The sequence below is a fragment of the Carcharodon carcharias genome, chromosome 2 (assembly GCF_017639515.1).
Source record: "Carcharodon carcharias isolate sCarCar2 chromosome 2, sCarCar2.pri, whole genome shotgun sequence".
NCBI classification, from domain to species: domain Eukaryota; kingdom Metazoa; phylum Chordata; class Chondrichthyes; order Lamniformes; family Lamnidae; genus Carcharodon; species Carcharodon carcharias.
This window is the reverse complement of record NC_054468.1, coordinates 17,367,200-17,388,533: the sequence shown is the minus strand read 5'-3', so window position 1 is coordinate 17,388,533 and position 21,334 is coordinate 17,367,200. Positions and strand designations below refer to the sequence as shown.

The following is a 21,334-nucleotide window of genomic DNA, read 5'->3' as shown; positions in this document are numbered from 1 at the left end:
CACCTCTTTAAAACGGCAAGTTTCAGGAGTATGATTGCTTCCACATCGGTAACAATTCAATTCATTTTCAGATTTGCTGTTGAGCTGTTTCCCTGGTATTTATTTAAAATTTTCAGGTAGCGGGGACTGTCTCCCTCTTTGTGGCGGAGTCCCAGCTTTTTGTGCCACACCCACCTGACCATTCCTGCCCCAACAGGAAAACGGCGCCATTTTGTGTACCTTGGATAGCCTGCAAGTCCTGTTTGGCGCTTTTTCATTACGAGCGCTATTTCCAATGCTTTTTTAAAAATTGACGCTTACTTCAGATAATAATCATCATTGAATGGCATCATCTTGCACACCCGCAGGCCAAATTACCCTTAAGCATGTCACTTAGGGTCTCCCACGTATGTAGCAATGGTCTCCCCCGGGACTCTAACCCTCAAATTAAACCTAAACCTCTGCATGGTGACTGAAGGTTTGGGTTGAACGTGTCTCTTCGTGAGATCTTCCAATTCACCAAAGGTCTTTGAATTGGGGACGTTTGGGGCCATCAAACTTCAAATTAAATCATAGGTTTTACTCAGCAAACGCTTAGGAGAATTGCTCTCCTCTTTTCCTCCCTCATTATTTCATTTGCCTGGAAATAGAACCCGAGGCATTCTACATATTGACACCAATCCTCTGTGGATGATTCAACGGGGTCATTCCTGCCAAAATGTGGCATATTTGGTGAGAATATCCTCCTTTTCTTCTGTTTAAACAAGATACTCACAGTCGCTGGACGAGGAACAATGCTGGACCCGATTTATCATCATCGCCAGTTTGTTATGGACTTGATTTTTAAGACAGGTTTCTCATTAGAATCATCAAACTTTATTTACAGGCTGCAGCAGCAGTTACATGCTTCTATCAAGCTCCACAACTAGAAGGTGAATTCCCTCTCTAAGGTTCCCTGTGCTTAGAGCGGATTCATTCATACTGTCATGTGATACTATACAACACAATAAGTCTTAAAGCTACAGTCACTACATTGTTTAAAGCTACAATTACTACAATTCATCAGAAGAAACAGAGGGTGCAAAATGCTATAACATAGGGATTAGAGGATCTGTATGTACAAATTGTCCTCAGGAAATCAAAGGAGTAAGGGTTTGTGATAGGATGATTGGACCTTGTCTGAAGCCAGAATGGGTTTGAGAAGCTAACTAGCACTTTCTTCATAATGTAACAGATATCTCTGGCATGTGATTTGATATAATAATCAGCATTTAATATTTCTGCACTCATTGACTGATGATCTGGTCCCTTTCTCTTTTTATTCCCCAGTGATTATTCTCCTGGGTTTTGCAGGTATCTGAGGTTGATTTTTAATTCCCGAAGAGCCCGGGGCAAACCTGGAAAGTTGTTAACGCCGGACTGGAGTTTAGGGTCCAACTAGATTGGGATTTCCTCCTGCCTGGGGTCGGGTACCAACGAGAAATTTCACTGCCCACCTGGGAAAAAGTTTTTAAAAAGTTGGTAAAAATATCTGGGACATGAGAACAAGTTTAATGAATTCAGCATTGAGTCATGCAATGATTTCAAATAGCCTTGTATTTGAAAGGTATATTGTCCTCTGGCAGGCAATCCTTGAGCTTTCAATTTCACAGGCCAGAGTTTTGCGTTGCTCGTGTGGGCCCGCGCCTGACCTGAGGCAGGATATTGAGTTCGGCGAGTGTGGGGGGTGGGATCCGCTCGCTGACATGTAAAATGATGCAGGATGACGTTGGGCGGAACTCCTGAAATCACCCCGCGTCATTTCAATTTTCAGGTCGGCGGGGGTGCAGCCCAATTACCTGTGCGCCTTCCGACCTGTCAGCAGCCAACTGAGGCCGTTTAAAAACTAATCGAAGGACCTAAAAGGACCTGCCCATCCAACCTTAAGGTTGGCGGACAGGCGGGGATCCCTGGCGGGCTTCAGAAAAAACATGAAACCTCATCCACGGGAAGGATGATGTTTCATGTAGGTTTTTAAAAGTTTAATAAAAGTTTAATTAAAAGTGTCACATGAGGGGACATGTCAGGGATATTTTATTTTTCTATACTTCACATTTTTGAGTTTGACGCCGATCTCCCTGAGGCAGCGCTTAGCTTCGGGGAGATGAGTGAGCTCTTTCCCATGCATGGGGGAATCCTGCCACTACCCCCCCCGCCCCCCCCACCACCCCCTGCTCACACAGGGAGCGCATAGCACTTCCTGGCAGGCGTCACGCTGGGCAGGCCTTAATTGGCCCACCCATGTAAAATGGCAGCGCGTCCCCAATTGGGGATGCCGATCGAAGGCACGCTCACACAGTATGGCCTTATGGAAAACGAACACCAGGTAAGTCAGTGTTAGTGTAAATGCTATTGTGGGATATTGTTTAAAGCAGAAAAAGAATCTTGATATGGATTGTTCCATTTCTTAAGGACGATTGTTCATAGTAAGATCTATGTATGTACTTAAAATCATTTATTCTACTAATAAAGGTTTAATTTAGTTTTGTAAGAAACCTATGAGACTTGGTGGCCTTCTTTTTACTGAATTCAAAGCCCGCATCTCAAAATAGTACAAATTCCAAATAGTTGTAGCAGCTACTTCAAGTTTCCCTCTGAGATTTGAGCAGCATGGCATTTACCACCTGCCTTCTATAACAGAAATAGGGGGCTTGTCCTGGGTATATTTGAGATTCCCTGATTGGTTTGGAGTTGGTGAATCTTAAAGTTAGGAGTATGAGAAGCACTTTGAATTCAGGAATTGGTGTGAGGCGCTTATTTTAGCGGTGAGACTGCAATATGGCTTTGGCAGTTGCTAAGATTTGTCTGGGAGTTGAAATTATAACTTTGGTTGGTTTACAACAGGTGAATAAAGTTAAGTTAATCAAATTGATGGATAAGTCACAACTGGGGTTACCTGCAGGGGCGAAGAAAGCAGGTATGGCACAGCATTTAAAGTTGGAAGTGATACCTGACACTAGTGAGTCACAGCTGGAGGTAGTGAGACTTAAGTTAGAAATGAAGAAGCTCGAACTTGAACCAGCAAAGGAACTGGACAAACTTGAAATAGAGGCAGCAGAGAAAGAAAAAGAAAGAGCAGGAAAAAAAAAACAGCATTTCAAAGGGAACAGGCAGAAAGGAAGGAGCGAGAAAGAAAACAGGAAAGGGAGTTAGAAATGGTGAGGTTAGAAAAGTAGGAAAGAGAAAAAGAGAGAGCGAGAGAATTTTAGCTTAAAATGCTGGCAGTTAACAAAGAGACGCCAATAGTTGAGGAAGGACTTATTTCCAGATTAGAACCCAGTGGGGAGATATTTAAATTTGTACAAGCACTTCCAAAGTTTGAAGAAGGAGATGCTGAAGCTTTTTTAATTTCATTTGAGAAGATAGCTAAAGAGTGAAATGGCCGCAGGAAAACTGGACATTGTTGTTACAATCCAAGTTGGTGGATAAAGCACATGAGGTTTATGCTTAACTGTCAGAAGAAATGTCGGTGAACTATGATATGGACAAAAAAAACACGCTATTTTGAGCGCATATGAGTTGGTTCCTGAGGCATAAAGGCCGAAATTTAGGAATATGAGACAACAGCCTGGACAACTTATATTGAGTTTGAGAGAGTAAAACAAAGTAATTTTGACTGGTGGATTTGCACATTAAAGATAGAGATGACATATGCAGCTCTTAGAGGGCTAATTCTTTTGGAAGAATTTAAAAATTCAATTCCTTCAGTAGTGAGAACTCATGTGGAGGAACAGAGGGTTGAAATGGTCAGACAAGCAGCAGAGATATCTGATAGTTATGAGTTAGTTCATCGAGCTAAACCTTTTTTGACACCCTTTTAAATCAGAAAAGGATAAAAAGTGGGAAGATGAAAGGAAGGTGGGTGGTCAGGAAGAGAAGAAGGTGGAAATCTCCAGGAATTTTTTTTTAAATAAAATGGAAGGTGCTGAGGGTAAAGGTGCAACTCGCAAATGGAAGTGTTTTTATTGTAATGAAGTTGGACACATGAAGTCAGTATGTTGAAAATTGTAAGGAAAATCTGTTGTAATTATTGGGATACAGAAAAAGGTAAATAAAAGTTCTGGAAATAAAAGTACTATGAGTTCTGAGGTTCAAGCAGAGGAAAAATCAATGGCTTGTGTACAAGTAAAACAGGGAGAATCAGTGATAGGTAAAGAAGTGGGAATGTGTTCACAATTTACCCAAGAGGATCCTGAGGAGCAGGTTGCAGAAAGGTTTAAAGATTTTATGTGTGAAGGGAAAGTATTTCCATGTGTACAGGGTGAAATAGGTAAAGATGTTAAAATGTTAAGAGGCCCAGGGGCTGGTCAATCCTTAATGTTGAGGGATGGTAATGTTTGTTGTTCAGAGGGTGTATTGCAGGAACAGGGGATAATAAGTGGGGTTCACTGAGATGCTAAACCTATTCCATTGTGGAAGGTGAATTTGAAGAGTAAGTGGAAAACAGGTGAGGTGATTGTCGGAGTAGTGGAAAAATTGCCCATTGCAGGGGTTCAATTTATTTTGGGTAATGAAATAGCTGGATCACAGATGTGGGTGATGCCTATGGTGGTTGAGCATCCTGTAGGAGTGTTTTCAACAGAGGTGTTGCAGAGAGAGCTTCCTGGATTGTTTCCAGATTGTATGATAACAAGGTCACAGGCTCATTGATTGAAACAAGAAGAACAGGAAGTTCAAAGGCAGGGAGAAGGTGTGGGAATTGAAAAATATCGATATAGTATTTTTCATGGAAGTTGATGTACAACAGAAAAGATACTCAACAATCGAAAAGGAGACTTTGGTGTTGGTATCAGCATCGCAGCATTTTGAAATCTATGTTGCAAACAATTCATCAGAAATAATTGTTTATACAGACCACAATCCTCTAAAGTTTCTGGACAAATTTCAAGACAGGAGTGCAAAGTTATCCAGGTGGAGTTTATTACTGCAACCATTTAATCTACAAATTATACATGTGGTGGGATGAGAAAACCTGATTGCAGATGCATTGTCAAGGGTTTGAAGCTTAAAGGGAAAATTGGACATTTAAAACCTAGACACTGGACTGGAATGATTTCTGTTCATAACAAGGATTTATATATATATTATGTTAATGCATGCCCCTTGGGGGATGAACATTTTTCCCAACATAAAATAAAAATTTCAAAAATGTAATAAAACAGTCTTAGAAGGAAAGGTTGGGCAGGTTAGGCTTATATCCACTGGAGTTCAGAACAGTAAAGGCATCTTGATTGAAACATGTTAGGTCCTGAGGGGTCTTGACAGAGTCAAAGTGAAGAGGATGTTTCCTTTTGTGGGACAATCTAGTACTAGGGTAACTATTTAAAAATAAAGGGCCATAGGACGGATGAGGGGAAACTTTTACCTCAGAGGATTTTGTGCCTTTACAACTCTCTTCCTCAAAAGGCAGTGGAAGCAGAGTCAGTGAATGTCTTTAAGGCAGAGGTAGATAGATTCTTGATAAGCAAAGGGGTGAAAGTTTAATAGGGTTGGCAGGAATTTGGGGTTGAGATTATAATCCGATCAGCCATGACCTCATTGAATGGCAGAGCAGGCTCGAGGTACCGAATGGCTCTAATTCATCTGTTTGTATATAAAACTTACACTCAAACACAATCTGTAACCTCATGGCCCAGCATATCCCCCACTCTACTATTAACATCAAGCCAGGGGATCAACCCTGGTTCAATGAAGAGTGCAGGAGGGTATGCCAGGAGCAGCACCAGGTATACCTAAAAATGAGGTATCAACCTGGTGAAGCTATAACACAAGACTACTTGCATGCCAAACAGCATAAGCAACACATAATAGATAAGGCTAAGCGATCCCACAACCAACAGATCAGATCTAAGCTCTGCAGTCCTTTCACATGCAGTCATGAATGGTGATGAACAATTAAACAACTCACTGGAGGAGGAGGCTCCACGAATATCCCTATCCTCAATGATGAAAGCCCAGCACATCGGTGCAAAAGATGAGGCTGAAGCATTTGCTACAATCTTCAGCCAGAAGTGCCGAGTGGATGATTCATCTCAGCCTTCTCCGGAGGTCCCCAACATCAAAGATGCCAGTCTTCAGCCAATTCGATTCACTCCACATGACATCAAGTAAAGGCTGTAGGCACTGGATACTGCAAAGGCTATGGGCACTGACAATATTCCGACAATAGTACTGAAGACTTGTGCTCCAGATCTTGCCTCACACCTAGCTAGACTGTCCCAGTGCAGCTACAACACTGGAATCTACCCGGCTATGTGGAAAATTGCCCAGGTATGTCCTGTCCACAAAAAGCAGGACAAATCCAAACCGGCCAATTACTGCCCCACCAGTTTACTCTTCATCATCAGTAAAGTAATGGAAGGGGTCATTAACAGTGCTATCAAGCGGCACTTGCTTAGCATATAACCTCCTCACTGATGTCCAGTTTGGGTTCCGCCAGGGTCACTCAGCTCCTAACCTTGTTACAGCCCTGGTTCAAACATGAACAACAGAGCTGAACTCCCGAGGTGAGGTGAGAGTGTCTGCCCTTGACATCAAGGCCACATTTGACCGTGTGTGGGATCAAGGAGGCCCAGCAAAACTGGAGTCAATGGGAATCAGGGGGAAAACTCTCTGCTGGTTGGAGTCATACCTAGCACAAAGGAAGATGGTTGTGGTTGTAGGACGTCAGTCATCTCAGCTCCAGGACATCACTGCTGGAGTTCCCCAGAGTCGTGTACTCAGCCCAGCCATCTTCAGTTGCTTCATCAATGACCTTTCTTTCATCTTAAGTTCAGAAGTAGGGATGTTCGCTGGCAATTGCACAATGCTCACCACCATTCGTGACTCCTCAGATACTGAAGCAGTCCATGTCCAAATGCAGCAGGACCTGGACAATATCCAGGCTTAGGTTGACAAGTGGCAAGTAACAATCGCACCACACAAGTGTCAGGCAGTGACGATCTCCAACAAGAAATAATCCAACCATCGCCTCTAGATGTTCACTGGCATTAACATTGCTGAATTATATCAACATTCTGGGGGTGACCATTGACCAGAAACTGAACTGGACTAGCCATATAAATACTGTGGCTACAAGAGCAGGTCAGAGGCTAGGTATCGTGCAACAAGTAACTCACTCCTCTGACTCCCCAAAGCCTATCCACCACCTACAAGGCACAAGTCAGGAGTCACTTGCCTGGATGAGTGCAGCTCCCATAACATTCAAAAAGCTTGACACCATCCAGGACTAAGCAGCCCACATGATTGGCACCCCATCCACAAACATTCACTCCCTCCATGACCAACGCACAGGAGCAGCATTGTGTACCATCTACAAGATGCACTGCAGGAATTCACCAAGGTTCCTTCGACAGCACCTTCCAAACCCACGACCATTGCCATCTAGAAGGACAGGACAGCAGATAGGTGGGAACACCACCACCTGCAAGTTCCCCTCCAAGTCACTCACCACCCTGTTGCTGGGTCAAAATCCTGGAACTGCCTTCCTAACAGCACTGTGGGTGTACCTACACCACAGGAACTGCAGAGATTTAAGAAGGCAGCTCACCATCACCTTCTCAAGGGCAATTAGGGATGGGCAATAAATGCTGGCCCAGCCAGTGAAGCCCATATTCCACGGTTGAATAAAAAAAAAAGCTGTTTTGAACTGTTTGCAGGAAGAAGGCTTGACACGCAATGATAAAGGTGATTTCTCCCAAATGTCCATTTGATTTTTAGGGCTGGGGTCAGGTCCTATTTCAAGAGCAACCAGCCGATTGTACGTCTCGGGCATTATCTGACACGGAAATAAGTGCCTGAATCTTCTGGTTGGCATGCGGGGGTGGTGGGGGTCTGCTCGCCGACGTGTAAAATGATGCGCGGTGAGGTCAGTCGTGTGTCCCGATGTCACCGCGCGTCATTCTGATTTTCAGTTTGGCAGGCGGGTACCAGAGTCGGCTGCCCGCCCGCCGAACTGTCAAAGGCCTATTAAGGCCATTTAAAAACTAATTGAAACAATTAACAGGGCTGCCCATCCAACCCTAATGTTGGCGAGGGGCAGGCAAAGAGCCCAGGCGGCCTTCGGATATGTCGTGAAACCTCAACCACGGGCAGGGTGTGGTTCCATGAAGGCTTTATAAATCAAATAAATGTTTTAATTAAAATTCATTGACATGTCCCAGCTCACGTGACACTGTCACATGAGGGGACATGTCTGAATAATCTTATCTAGATTTTTTTTGACGTTTCGATGAAGAAACTATTCTCCCTGAGGCAGCTCCGTGCCTCAGGGAGATTTCTGCGCCCTTTCACCTGCATGCGTATGCGCGGAAGATGCAGGCCCTGACTCTCTCTCCTCCCCCTCCCTGAACAGGGAGCGCCCAGCTTAATTGGCCCGCCTACGCAAAATGGCGGCGTGCAGCCGACCGCGGGTGACGGAGGGCTGCATGCCCGCCCGTGCCCGCTCCCGCTCTGCACCCCCCTCCCCCCGATGGGGAGAAAATTCTCCCCAAGGTGTGCCGCTATAGAGAAAGAGGCTCTCTCAGTCACGTGGGCGTGTGAGAAATTCTCCGATTATATCATTGGCCTGAACAATCCCCATCCACCGTTACTCTCCTCCGTCTAGCTGAACTTGTTCTCTCACTGAACAATTTCTCCTTAAACTCCTCTCACTTCCTCCAAATAAAAGGTGTGGCTATGGGTACCCGCATGGGCCCCAGCTATGCCTGTCTCTTTATGGGGTATTTGGAGCATTCTTTGTTCCAGTCCTATTCCGGCCCTCTCCCACAACTCTTTCTCCGGTACATCAATGATTACTTCGGTGCTGCTTCATGCTCTCGTCTGGACTTGGAAAAATGTATTAATTTTGCTTCTAATTTCCACCCCTCCATCATTTTCACATGGTCCAACTCTGACACTTCCCTTCCCTTCCTTGACCTCTCTGTCTCAATTTCTGGTGATAGACTGTCCACCAATATTCATTACAAGCCTACCGACTCCCACAGCTACCTCGACTACAGCTCCTCACACCCCACTTCCTGTAAGGACTCCATCCTATTCTCTCAGTTTCTTCACCTCCGTCACATCTGTTCTGATGATGCCATTTTCAAAAGCAGTTCCTCTGACATGTCTTCTTTCTTCCTTAAGCAAGGTTTTCCACCCACAGTGGTTGACAGGGCCCTCAACTGTGTCCAGCCCATCTCCCACACATCCGCCCTCACACCTTCCTCTCTCTCCCAGAACCATGACAGGGTCCCCCCTTGTCCTCACTTATCATCCCACCAGCCTCCTCATTCAAAGGATCATCCTCCGTCATTTCCATCAACTCCAAACACATCTTCCCTTCACCCCCCCTGGCAGCATTCCGCAGGGATCGTTCTCTCCGGGACACCCTGGTCCACTCCTCCATAACCCCCTACACCTCAACCCCCTCCCACAGCACCTTCCCATGCAACTACAGAAGTTGCAACACCTGCCCCTTTACTTCCCCTCTCCTCACCGTCCAAGGGCCCAAACACTCCTTTCAAGTGAAGCAGCATTTCAATTGCACTTCCCTCAATTTAGTCTACTGCATTCGTTGCTCCCAATGTGGTTTCCTGTACATTGGAGAGACCAAATGCAGACTGGGTGACCACTTTGCAGAACACATTCGGTCTGTCCACAAGCATGACCCAGACCTCCCTGTTGCTTGCCATTTCAACACTCCACTCTTCTCTCATGCCCACATGTCCGTCCTTGGCCTGCTGCATTGTTCCAGTGAAGCTCAACGCAAACTGGAGGAACAGCACCTCATCTTCCGACTAGGCACTTTACAGCCATCCGGACTGAATATTGAGTTCAACAATTTTAGATCATGAACTCTCTCCTCCATCCCCACCCCCTTTCTGATCCCGCTTTTTTCCAATAATTTATATAGATTTTTCTTTTCCCACCTATTTCCATTATTTTTAAATGTACTTCCATCCATTGTTTTATCTTTGCCTTTTAGCTTATTTCGATCCCTTCCCCCCACCCTCACTAGGGCTGTCTGTACCTTTATTATCACATTCCTCAGATAATATCACCAGCTTCAACACCTCTTTGTCCTTTTGTCTATGACACCTTTTGGTTATCTCCACCTATCACTGGCCCTCTACCCAGCTCTACCTGTCCCACTCCCACCTTAAACCAGCTTATATTTCACCTCTTTTCTATTTTTCCTTAGTTCTGTTGCAGAGTCACACGGACTCAAAACGTTAACTGTGTTCCTCTCCGCAGATGCTGTCAGACCTGCTGACTTTTTCCAGGAATAAACAATTGTTGGTCTTTGCTAAGAAGCTAATCTCCATTGAACTAGTAGCAAATCAAGCAGCTATTTATCAGATAGAGCAACCTTCCTAGTTGGATGGCAGCCAGAGTGATTTACCATGACATAACTGTTTAAAAGATCATATCTCCACAAGTGTCAACATCACCTTCAGTTACATTTTGAAATCAGTTAATATCGTGTGTGTTCATGTGTAAAACAGCGATTGTTTATGTTTATTCTCATTACTTCTTGGTATCTATGTTGATTATCTGATGCTACTGTGATCAACAAAGCTAGCTCTGTGACATTCGGTGATATTTATCTAGATGTTTTCGCACTGGGCAGGTCACAGAAAATCCCCCAATCAGTGGAAACATTGGGTGCCATTTTCCGCAGGAATTATCTTGAGCAGGACTGGAAAATTTGACAGACCAGCGAAAGGCCCATTGACTTCAGATGGGGCAGGACTGGAAAATTCCCACCCATAGTTTGTTACAACGTGGACTGGCAGAGATTCGAGGAAATTCCGGTCTCACTGGGGGTCCCATATCTTTTTAAAAAATATATAATCTTCTTCTCTGAGATACCGAGGCGACTGTAATTTAACAGTCATGACGAGAGCCTTATGTCAGGAATACCTACTGCTTTCTTAGTCATGCGTGTTACTGAAATGAGCTGTAAGCCCAACCCAATAACTGGATCAGATTTCGAAATATACCCAGCCTCTGTCACAAAACATTATTTCAGAATAAAGCAGTTTTGGATTACACAACCTGACCCAGTTCTCAAGCAATATGGCCTGTATGACAGATTGCCCAGAAATGATTCGGCCTGCAGGTGTGCGCCTTCAAAAGGAACACACACACACTCCAAGAGAATTTGAATCTGTCCCGAATATCATTCCAACATAAACCTTTTGTGGTGTTCAACCAAGTCTTGACGCACTCAATGGGTGGAATTTATTGTCCCCCTAGTGGTGATTTTGGAGGCGGGGTGGGTAGGGGGGGTGTGGGGGAGCGTTTCATTGGATGGAAGGATGCTGGATGGGGACTGCACTGTCTTCCCGCCTTCCACTGACTAATTCCAGGGTGGGGGGGGTTGGTGGTGGGGGGTGTGGTTGGTGGGGGGTGTGGCGAGGGTGGGGGAGTGGTTTGTGGATGGGGTCCCTGCAAGACACTAATTGAGGCGCTCAAGTGGGCAGTTAATACCCACTTAAGGGCCTCACCCCATTGACGCTGGTATTCTCACAGCTGTGGGTGGGGTCTCACCATGTGGGAAGTCTGAAAAGCAGACTCTTGCCGGGTTTGTTTGTGGGGTCCCCTGGGTGGTCCCCCCCATTCTAAGACGCTCAGTGCATAATTGAGGGACCTGGCATCAGGGAGGGCGGGGAGGCGCTGAAAGCCTCTGATCCCCACTTCTGTGACCCCCATCACATGCACCCCCACTCCCCCTCCAACCCCCCCCCACCCCCCCAACACCACCACCCCACCACCCCCCACCCCATCTGTCCTTACTTAGCTTGGCCTCATGTTGATTCTAATCCACTGGTGGGGATGTTTCCAGCAGCTGCAACCACCCCTGGTAGTACTGACTGCAGTGGAGAACTGCTGGCCTCTGATTGGCCAGCAGCTCTCGGGTTGTGTTAGGGTCGGTTGTGGGGGGGGGGGGGGGGGGGGGGGGGGGGGGGGGGGGGGGGGGGGGTGCGGGGTGGGGGGGGGAGGGGGGGGGGAGAGTGTGGGCGGTGGTGGGGGGGAGGGGGGGTGGTGGAATGTCTGCCCCCAAGGTCCTTTAATCCTGGGGAAGGCTTGATAGTGGCCACTTAACATGACAGGCTTTCCCAAGGGAGACGTTGTGGTTCTCTCGTCGGCCCTCCAGTCGGTGGGTAAGAATCCCGTCACCTGGATTTAATCCACCCAATGACCCCTAAACGGTAGTGATACAAAAAAATAAATGCAATTACCTAGTTTTCCTTTGAGTGGAGGCATAGCCTTCATTGAGCATTTCATTCTTGTCCCTCTCGACAAATTGTGATAGCAAGTTCTTGGTCTTTATAGTCACGCATGCTGTCCTAGATAGTTCGTTATGGCATGACAAGTGTTATTGTGAGCAAGACGTCCCAAGATGGGCTGATTCCTACAAAACACCAGGTGTTAACTCTTTAACTATTAAACACATAACTAATCATCTTGTTTTGATTATTCGGTTTCCCATCTCAAGACTTCTGTGGCTTTCTGAATGTTTCCCAATAGATTTGCAAAGCCAAGTTAGCAGACAGAAATCACACATCCTGTTTTTCAACAGAAAGCAAACATCACATTCAACTAAATTGTATTATGATGCATTGCAACATATCAACACAAGAAATAGGAGCAGATACTGATTATACAGCCCATCAAACCGGTCCTGCCATTCAATTAGATCATGGCTGATTGTTTACATCAACTCCGCTTCACCGCCCCCCCCCCCCCCACCCCCCTCAACACCCCCATATCTGTTGATTCCAGGTGTGTCCAAAAATCTATCGCCCTCCATTTTCAACATATTCAACACTTGTTAAACCTAAACAATCCTGGGAATGAGAAATATCTTTACTTCAAGCGAAAAATCATCAAGGCAGCCACAAGTTGAAAGAAAATTAAAGCCTAAATCATACGGAATAAAACCAATATTTAAAATTGATTCTTTCATGGGATGTGGGCATTGCTGACAAGGCCAGCATTTGTTGCCCATCCCTAATTGCCCTTGAATTGAGTGGCCTACTAGACCTTTGCAAAGGGCTGTTAAGAGTCAACCACATTGCTGTGGATCTGGTGTCACATCTAGGCCAGACTGGGTAATGACAGCAGATTTCCGCCCCTAAACGACATTAGTGCATCAGATGGATTTTTACAATAAGCGATAACCACAATACTGAGGAAGATGGTAGATAACATGGATCAGGGTTAAAGGTAGACTTGTCATTAGTTGATTGAGGGTGGGGTAACTGCAATGGTCACCATTGCTAAGGCTAGCTTTCTGTTCCTAAGTTGAATTTGAATTCCACCAGCTGCCATGGTGGGCTTTGAATCATGTCCCCAGGGCTTTAGCCTGGGTCTCTGGATTACTAGTCCAGTGACACTACCATTATGCCAACATCTCCCCCTGTGCATTAATGTTTATTGCCAATTCCCAGTTGCCCTGAGTGGTTTAAGGAGGCACTTCAGGGGACAGCTAAAAGTCAGCCATGTTGGTATGCAGCTGGAATCACAGGGTAAGGTCCAGACCAACTAAGAAGTGCAGGTTTCTTCCCTAAGACCATATTCATTTTTACACCAATCCAACATTTTCATGGTCACTTTTATCAATGCCAGCTATTTATTTCCAGATTTAAGAAAAACTGAATTCAAATGCTCAAACTGTTACTGTGGGATTGGAACTTATGTTCTCTGGATTATTAACTCAGATTTCAAGATTACTAGCTTAGTAACATAACTACAACATTACAATGTACTTCTTGGTAAGCATACAATACAACACACCTGACCTTTCTCTTTGCACGCCACCCAGACAATTTATCTGTTGAATCAAATAAAAAGAAAAAAGTCTGTACCAATAAATAACATTTATTTTTTATTGTGTAACGTTCTAGGATTTTTGCAAGTGCTTTAGGAATCAAATTCTCCAATTCTTTCATTTTTTAGTGAAAACTATTAATGAGTGTCCTGGATTATTATAATGTTCCATTACCTGGTTACTTAATTTTGACTTCCTAGCCCACAATACTCAGGAAGATGGCAGACAACATGGATCAGATTGAAGGTAGGTTTATCAGTAGTTGGGTGAGGGTGGTTGAGTTGCACTAATTGTGAGGAGATAACGGGTGGTCCGGGGCTATGGCAATAGTATGGGCGGGATTTTCCGTTCCCATCTACAGACAGGATTTTCTCGTCCCATCGAAGGTCAGTGGGCTTTTGGCTGCCTCCCCAAATTTTCCATTACCACCTGTGATGGTTCCTGCCATGGGCAGGCCTGGAAACTACCCACCTACAAAGAAGCAGTAAATTCGACTGAAATTAAAATCACTGTTTCTATAAGATGCCCAGAATGGACCTGTTGTGCCAAATGGCCTCGTTCTGAGCCATAATTAGTCTTGATTTTATGATGTGATCCTGGAGTGGCAGAAGGAATTAAAAAATCTACCCTCCAATATGTTGGTTGTGACTGGCCAAAGAACGTTGGCTGAGAGACAGGTATGTCTAAACTATAACTGGTTTATTGAATGGACATAACTATATACAGATGTATGTCATGAAACTATATTATTTTCCAAAATATTATTGTAGGCTTATGGGTGCAAGTGTGGATGGCTCTGTCTGTGTGACTGATTTAGTTGAGTTAGAGCCAGAGGGACTGTGGGCAGAATTTTGCCGTCAGCGAGCACGGGGCAGGGCCTGCTCGCCGACGCTTAAAATGACGCGGGATGATGCCTGGCGGAACCCCTGATGTCATCGCGCCCCATTTAAATTTTCAGGAAGGCGGGGGTGCAGCAAAACCAGCTGCGGACCCGTCAACCTGTCAACGGCCAACTGAGGCCATTGACTGGATCATTTATACAATTACAGGACCTGCCCGTCCAACCTTAATGTTGGTGAACAGGCCAGGAGCCCCAGCGGCAAAGAGAGAAAACATGAAACCTCGGGGCACGAGGTTTCATGAAGGGCTTTAAAATTTTTAAGAAAGTTATTATGTTAATTATGAATATGTCCCATCTCATGTGATGAGGGAGACATGTTAAAGAATTTTTCTTTCTATTTTTAATATTTTTAAGTGTCAGCGATCGCCCTGAGGCTGCACTTAGCCTCAGGGAGATGTGTGCTCTTTTGTGTGCATGCGTGAAAGACCGCACTCTCGCTTTTGGGGAATCCCCACCACCAACCCCCCCTGCACCCGCACATGGAGTGCATAGCGCTTCCCACTGGACATCACGCTAGGCTGGTCTTAATTGGCCCATTCACGTAAATTGGCGGCAGGACCCGCTTCTCCGGGAGGGATCGGGTCCCCACCCACCAGAAATTGGGTCGGGTCTGCGCGCCCAACAGGCAGAAAATTCTGCCCTGCAATGTTGAAATTATCAGAAGAGTTAGGGGTAAAGCAGACTTTTGAAATGGAGATGGACAAGCGAGGATGAGGGTTCCACAGATAAGGTGTGAATGAAATTTGAATTTTTAGCTGAGTGAAGGGGTTATTTGATTTTCAAAAGGATGGTAGGATGTGTACAACTAACAGGATAAGCAAGGCCAAGCAGTAGGTTTATTTTTCCCAAAGGTACTGACCATATTGGCAACATGCAAGATTTTTATACTGTGGGAAAAGTAAATTTCCAAAGACATGTATATAACAATGGGATTTTACACATTAAAGAGTGAGAAACATATATAAAGAAGGATGGAAGGTTATGTGGAGCATGGCTGTGTAACGTCTTGAAAAGCACGCTGTGTAACATAGCCTTGGGGAAAAGCGTCTAGCCAATTTTGCAGAAATCTGTTGTGTCTAGTAATCAAAGTTATGTTAAAAAGCCCTTGGAATTCCACTGTTGAGTGGGTGCATGTGGTAACCTTGCTGGATTGCCTATGTAACCTTAAAATCTATTTTGGACTGTTGCCTTAAAGCGGGTGTGTAGTTGGGAGTCAGGTTAATTAGGTATTCTGGGTTTTCTTATAATATCAAGCAATTGTAATCTTATGTAATATGTAAACATTTCACCTCGAGTCATCTAGACAAGTACTCAATAATTATAAGGAAGGATTTCCCATTGTACATAAATAGATCCATTCCCAGGCTCACTTTGGTCTGGTCTGTGCACTGCACACACCTGGTATTGAGAAATCATTTCCTATAGAAAATAATTTTCTAGGTGGGCCCCTAAAAATTGAGGATGGGCAGGAAACAGCCCTTAAGTGGTCAATAATTGGCCACTTAAGGGCCTCAATTGGGTCAAGGGCGGCAGCCCGTCCTAGGCCTCGACTGCCCCAGGGTAAAATTGCTGGGGCAGGAACCCAGTGGGAAGCCCATCTGCAGAATTTCACGCGTACCCTCCCCCCTCACCTGCCAACCCGCCAGAGAGGGAAACATGGAATTCAGGCCATGATCGAGCCAGGAGAACACAAGATGATTGAATTCTATGTCCACAACAGAGAGGAGCTAACCAAAGGTACTGGGCAATGCCGCATCATCACACGTGGCATGGACTTCCCCCTGTCGTGGGTAGGATACCAGTGGGGCTGGAATGAAGCCCTTAGTGTTAATCAATTGGCCATTTAAGCCTCAATCAACCCAAGGGCGGGTGGTCTGCCTGACTTGTCCACGCCCCCCCCCACCCTGTAAAATTTCATGTGGGTCCAGGACAGGCAGGTAGCTGGTGGGAAGGCCAAGCACTGGAGTTTACCGTTGCCCCCCTACATCCCACCACTGCCACCCGCCCCCCCCCCACCCCCACACCCCATCCCCCCACAACTGCCTCCAAAGCTGCCGATGAGGGAGGGTAAAATCCAGCCCTTTATGTGAATTCTCCATATTTCTGCCCTTCAAACGATGTACAAGAATAACAGTATGGAGAGCAGATTAATATCAGAATATCAACCATTTGATGTTTTGATTCCTAGAATAGTCTTTATTACTTTTCCGAGTTACTTCATTCAGATCTGAAAACACACCAGATTTGTGCTAGAAACCAAGAATGGAATTTGAAACTATTGGAATACATTACGTGAGATTGGGCCAAATTAATAAGCTCCTGACTCTAACATACATGTTTCAGTCTTGTGTGGTAATACCATCAGAAGTACAACAAATACAATTCTTATATCAAACCTCTACCACAGCAATACTAACTAGCAACGGGCACTCCCGCCCATCACCACCATGATCAAGTCAACAAGCATCCTCACCAAACACCCGTTGCTGCCATTAACCTCCAATACACAGTGATATTTCCCACCAATTATCACAGGTATCAAGGCCAGAACTTTTAGCTCATCAGGTGGATGCATGCCTGACTTGACCGAGCGTAAGTGACGCATGATGACGCTGGGCGAGGACCCTACATCATCGCGCACTTGCACGATATTTCAGTCAGCAGGCACACGCCGGAGTCAGCAGCACACTTGCCGACAATTAAAAAGCTTGTTGAGGCCATTAAAAAGGCAATTGAAATAAATTTTTCACTGCCCGTCCAAACAGTTTGGGTTCCGCCAGGGCAACTCAGTGCCTGACCTCATTCCAGCCTTGGTTCAAACATGGACAAAAGAGCTGGACTCCCGAGGTGAGGTGAGAGTGACTGCCCTTGACATCAAAGCAGCATTTGACAGAGTGTGGCATCAAGGAGCCCTAGTAAAACTGGAGTCAATGGGAATCAGGGGGAAAACTCTACGCTGGTTGGAGTCATGAAGGTGGTTCTGGTTGTTGGAGATCAGTCATCTCAGCTCCAGGACATCGTTGCAGGAGTATATCAGGATAGTGTCCTCGGCCCAACCATTTTCATCTGCTTCATCGATGTCCTTCCATCGTAAGGTCAGAAGTGGGGGTGCTCGCTGATGATTGCACAATGTTCAGCACCATTTGCAACTCCTCAGATACTGAAGCAGTCCACATCCAAATGCAGCAAGACCTGGACAATATCCAGGCTTGGGCTGACAAGTGGCAAGTAATAGTCACGCCACACAAGTGTCAGCCAATGACCATCTGCAACAAGAGAGAATCCAACCATCACCCCTTAATGTTCAATGGCATTACCATCACGGAATCCCCCACTATCAACATCCTGGGGGTACCATTGATCGGAAAGTGAACTGGAACTGGACTAGCCATATAAATACAGTGGCTACAAGAGCAGGTCAGAGGCTAGGAATCGTGTGACGAGTAACTTACCTCCTCACTCCCCAAACCCTGTCTACCATCTACAAAGCACAAGTCAGGAGTGTGATGGAATACTCCCCACTTGCCTGGATGAGTGCAGCTCCTACAACACTGAAGAAACTGGACACCGCCCAGGACAAAGCAGCCCACTTGATTGGCACCACATCCACAAACATTCACTCCCTCCACCACCGACGCACAGTAGCAGCAGTGTGTACCATCTACAAGATGCACTGCAGGAATTCACCAAGGCTCCTTAGACAACACCTTCCAAACCCACGACCACTACCACCTAGAAGGACAAGGACTGCAGGTTGATGGGAACAGCACCACTGGAAGTTCCCCTCCAAGTCACTCACCATTCTGACTTGGAAATATATCGCCGTTCCTTCACTGTCGCTGGGTCAAAATCCTGGAATGCCCTTCCTAATAGAACTGTGGGTGTATCTACACCACATGGACTGCAGCGGTTCAAGAAGGCAGCTCACCACCAACTTCTCAAGGGCAACTAGGGGTGAGCAATAAATGCTGGCCCAGCTAGCCAAGCCCACATCCCATGAATGAATAAAAAAAAAGTTTCAATGGCACACTTCCTAGTATAAGCTTTGTCCTTTTAACTTCCACTTTCTTTGTTGCTTTGCTTTTTTTCCCCTAGTTCCTCTGTTCTTCTGGTACTGGGGATTCGCCATTACCTGCTGTTCTTCAGTGAGTGGTGACAATCATAGTGGTGTGATAATGACCAAACCTGGCATTCACACAGCCCTCAGCTTTCAACGACAGTGAATTTGCAATCCTCTCTTTCCTTAATCCTAGGAAACTCAGAATAATTGTCCTGACAGTTTTCCTTTGGTAGCAAGCATGGATCTGATAGTATGCCTAGCTGCTTCCTGCTCATCCTCACTCAGTACAACAGCGCATAACCACTCAAAATTTCATTTTAGTGTTTTTTTTAATTTCATCGATGCTTTTGACCATCTCTATCACTGAAAGGGATGATAACTGCTGTCTTGTTTTATTGCCCATGTAACTTTATGGTAGGCTGCAAAGAGGCAGGCATTCCAACTCCCTGTGGATGGTTGGTCTACCCATTGCAGAGGTCTTCACAACAGCAACGCTAAGTGCAAATGGATGGCAACATACTGAGATGTGTCATACCTGATGTCATGTTGTTACCTAATACACAGGTAATGTGAGGAGGTAATTGTCACCATTTTCTGATGGAGCACATCACCCACTATAATAGTTCCAGTTTGCCTTTCATTGTATTTAATATGGCCAATTTACCATATAAAAAATATAAAAATGCTCCCACTGATGTCGGGAGCCATGACTCAGTGGTAGCAACCTCACTTCCGATTCAGATGGTGGTGGGTTCCTGGAACTGAAGATCAAAATAAAGGCTGATACACCCAGTGATGTACAGTCAGTTGGATGTCAAAAGCTTCCAAGGCACAGAAGGGCAGGGAAGTTCAGTTCTCCCTGGTATCATGGTCAAAATTTATCACTCCACCAGCGTCACTAAAAACAGGTTATTTGGTCATTATTGCACTGCTGTCTTGTAAGATCTTGCTTTGTGCAAATTGGCTGCCACAGGTGAACCAGAGTCTTGGTTTCAAAAATACTCAATTGGCTACAAAGCGTTTTGGGATGTCTTGAGGTTGTGAAAGTTGCAAGTCATTTCTTTATACCAAACTGGTGTCAAAGATCTCCACCTGAAATATACTTCCAGCTTCCAGAAGAATTATCACGTATTTTCTGCCCTTTAAAAATAAAGTCAGCAAAGCAGAGCATGTAGCAAAGGATTACTCACCACCCCAGGACAGACCCTAGAAGGATCAAGCAGGTTACTCCAGTATGACTATTAATCAGCTGCTGTTTCAGTCCCGTTGTGTTAGAATTCAAGCTTCACAGTGCATCTGAACAAGAGAAGGAAGTGAGGGGAATACCAGGCCAGAAGAAAGAGGAAATGGATATAATGCATCTGGGGAATGCTCTGTAAGTGATCTTTGTGAGCTGGTATCTAGGGACTGTCCCTGTGTAATAACGCCGAGCCCAGTGCTCTCAGGGTGCAGCATAGTCCTGAAGTGCAAAGAGCTGATGTCGTAATACACTGCAGATCATTTCCTTTGCATCAATTTGCGGAACCACATAGCGTATGGTGAACGAAGAACTAAGAGCATCCTGGGATCAAGGAGCAGAAGGCCTGGCACCAGCCGCTTTTCAAGGGGTGCTGGTCACCTCTGAAGCTGCCCTGCTTCCAATCATTTTCAGCAAAGCGACACCAATTAATGAAGCAGATTTGGAGGTGCTGCCGGCCGATGGTCTTCTCTGGAACAGAGGCCCGGCTTGGAGAAGGGGAGAATGAAAGCAGCTAGTTTGGAGGTGACTTTACCCATGCACCCAAAGCTGGAATCAGATGAGGGAGACATTTGAAATAAAAACAGGAAATTCTGGAAACGCTTAGTAGTCTGGCAGCATCTGTGCCGAGCGAAACAGAGTTAACGTTTCTGGTCTGTGAAGTTCCCAGCATTTATTACTTTTTACCTCAGGTTTTCAGCATCTGCAGCACTTTTCTCTTATATTAGTGAGGATGACCTTAGTTGGGTTTAGGAACATCAACAAAAGTTTTTCCCACACTTAACTTAGTTTTGTATTGTTCACTTTCGAGGCACCTTAACAGTGCTTCAGTTTAAGTTTGGAGTGCAGCAGGAGGATCCTCAACACTGTGCTCACTACTGATGTTCTTTCCAAATTTTGTGCACCTATGTTTTACCAGGGCACTGTCATAGCAATGACTTTTGTCCTGCGGCCCATTGCACATGGCAAGCAACAGGCACCCAAATACACAGCCAAGATAAGTTACCTGCATGTTGCATAATCACACATTCACATACTGCCCAGGGCACTTGAATGGCCTCTATTTTCTCTCAGGTTCCTCTTTACCAACTGCCTACAGAGGAAAACTAAACAAAATTGGAGGCAGTATTTGAGGTTGGTGAAGGGTCACCTAATGTATGTGATAATGTATGTCCCTTGACTTCTTGCAAGGTGAGAAAAAATGTGGGCATGAGCACAATAAATAACTTTCCTTTATATAGCACCTTTTATGGCCTCATGATATCCCAAAGCTCTTGACAACCAATGAAGTGCACTTTG

General features: G+C 45.3%; 1 protein-coding gene across 9 annotated transcripts in view; it reads right to left on the bottom strand.

The window, feature by feature from the left end:
* The window catches only part of LOC121275403 (succinate receptor 1-like), a 49,729-nt gene extending 29,534 nt beyond the window's left edge, over positions 1 to 20,195 (bottom strand). For 4 of the 9 annotated variants that reach the window (XM_041182965.1, XM_041182974.1, XM_041182970.1 and 1 more), the window contains exons 1-3: positions 19,989 to 20,195; positions 13,809 to 13,840; positions 12,246 to 12,418 (exon numbers count right to left, since the gene is read on the bottom strand). The gene's annotated coding sequence lies outside the window, so the exon portion shown is untranslated. Of the gene's footprint in view, positions 1 to 1,376; positions 1,476 to 12,245; positions 12,419 to 13,803; positions 13,841 to 19,988 lie in introns of all 9 variants that reach the window. The other 5 variants (XM_041182969.1, XM_041182971.1, XM_041182968.1 and 2 more) reach the window with 4 other exon arrangements.
* Between the last annotated feature and the right edge of the window lie 1,139 nt (positions 20,196 to 21,334).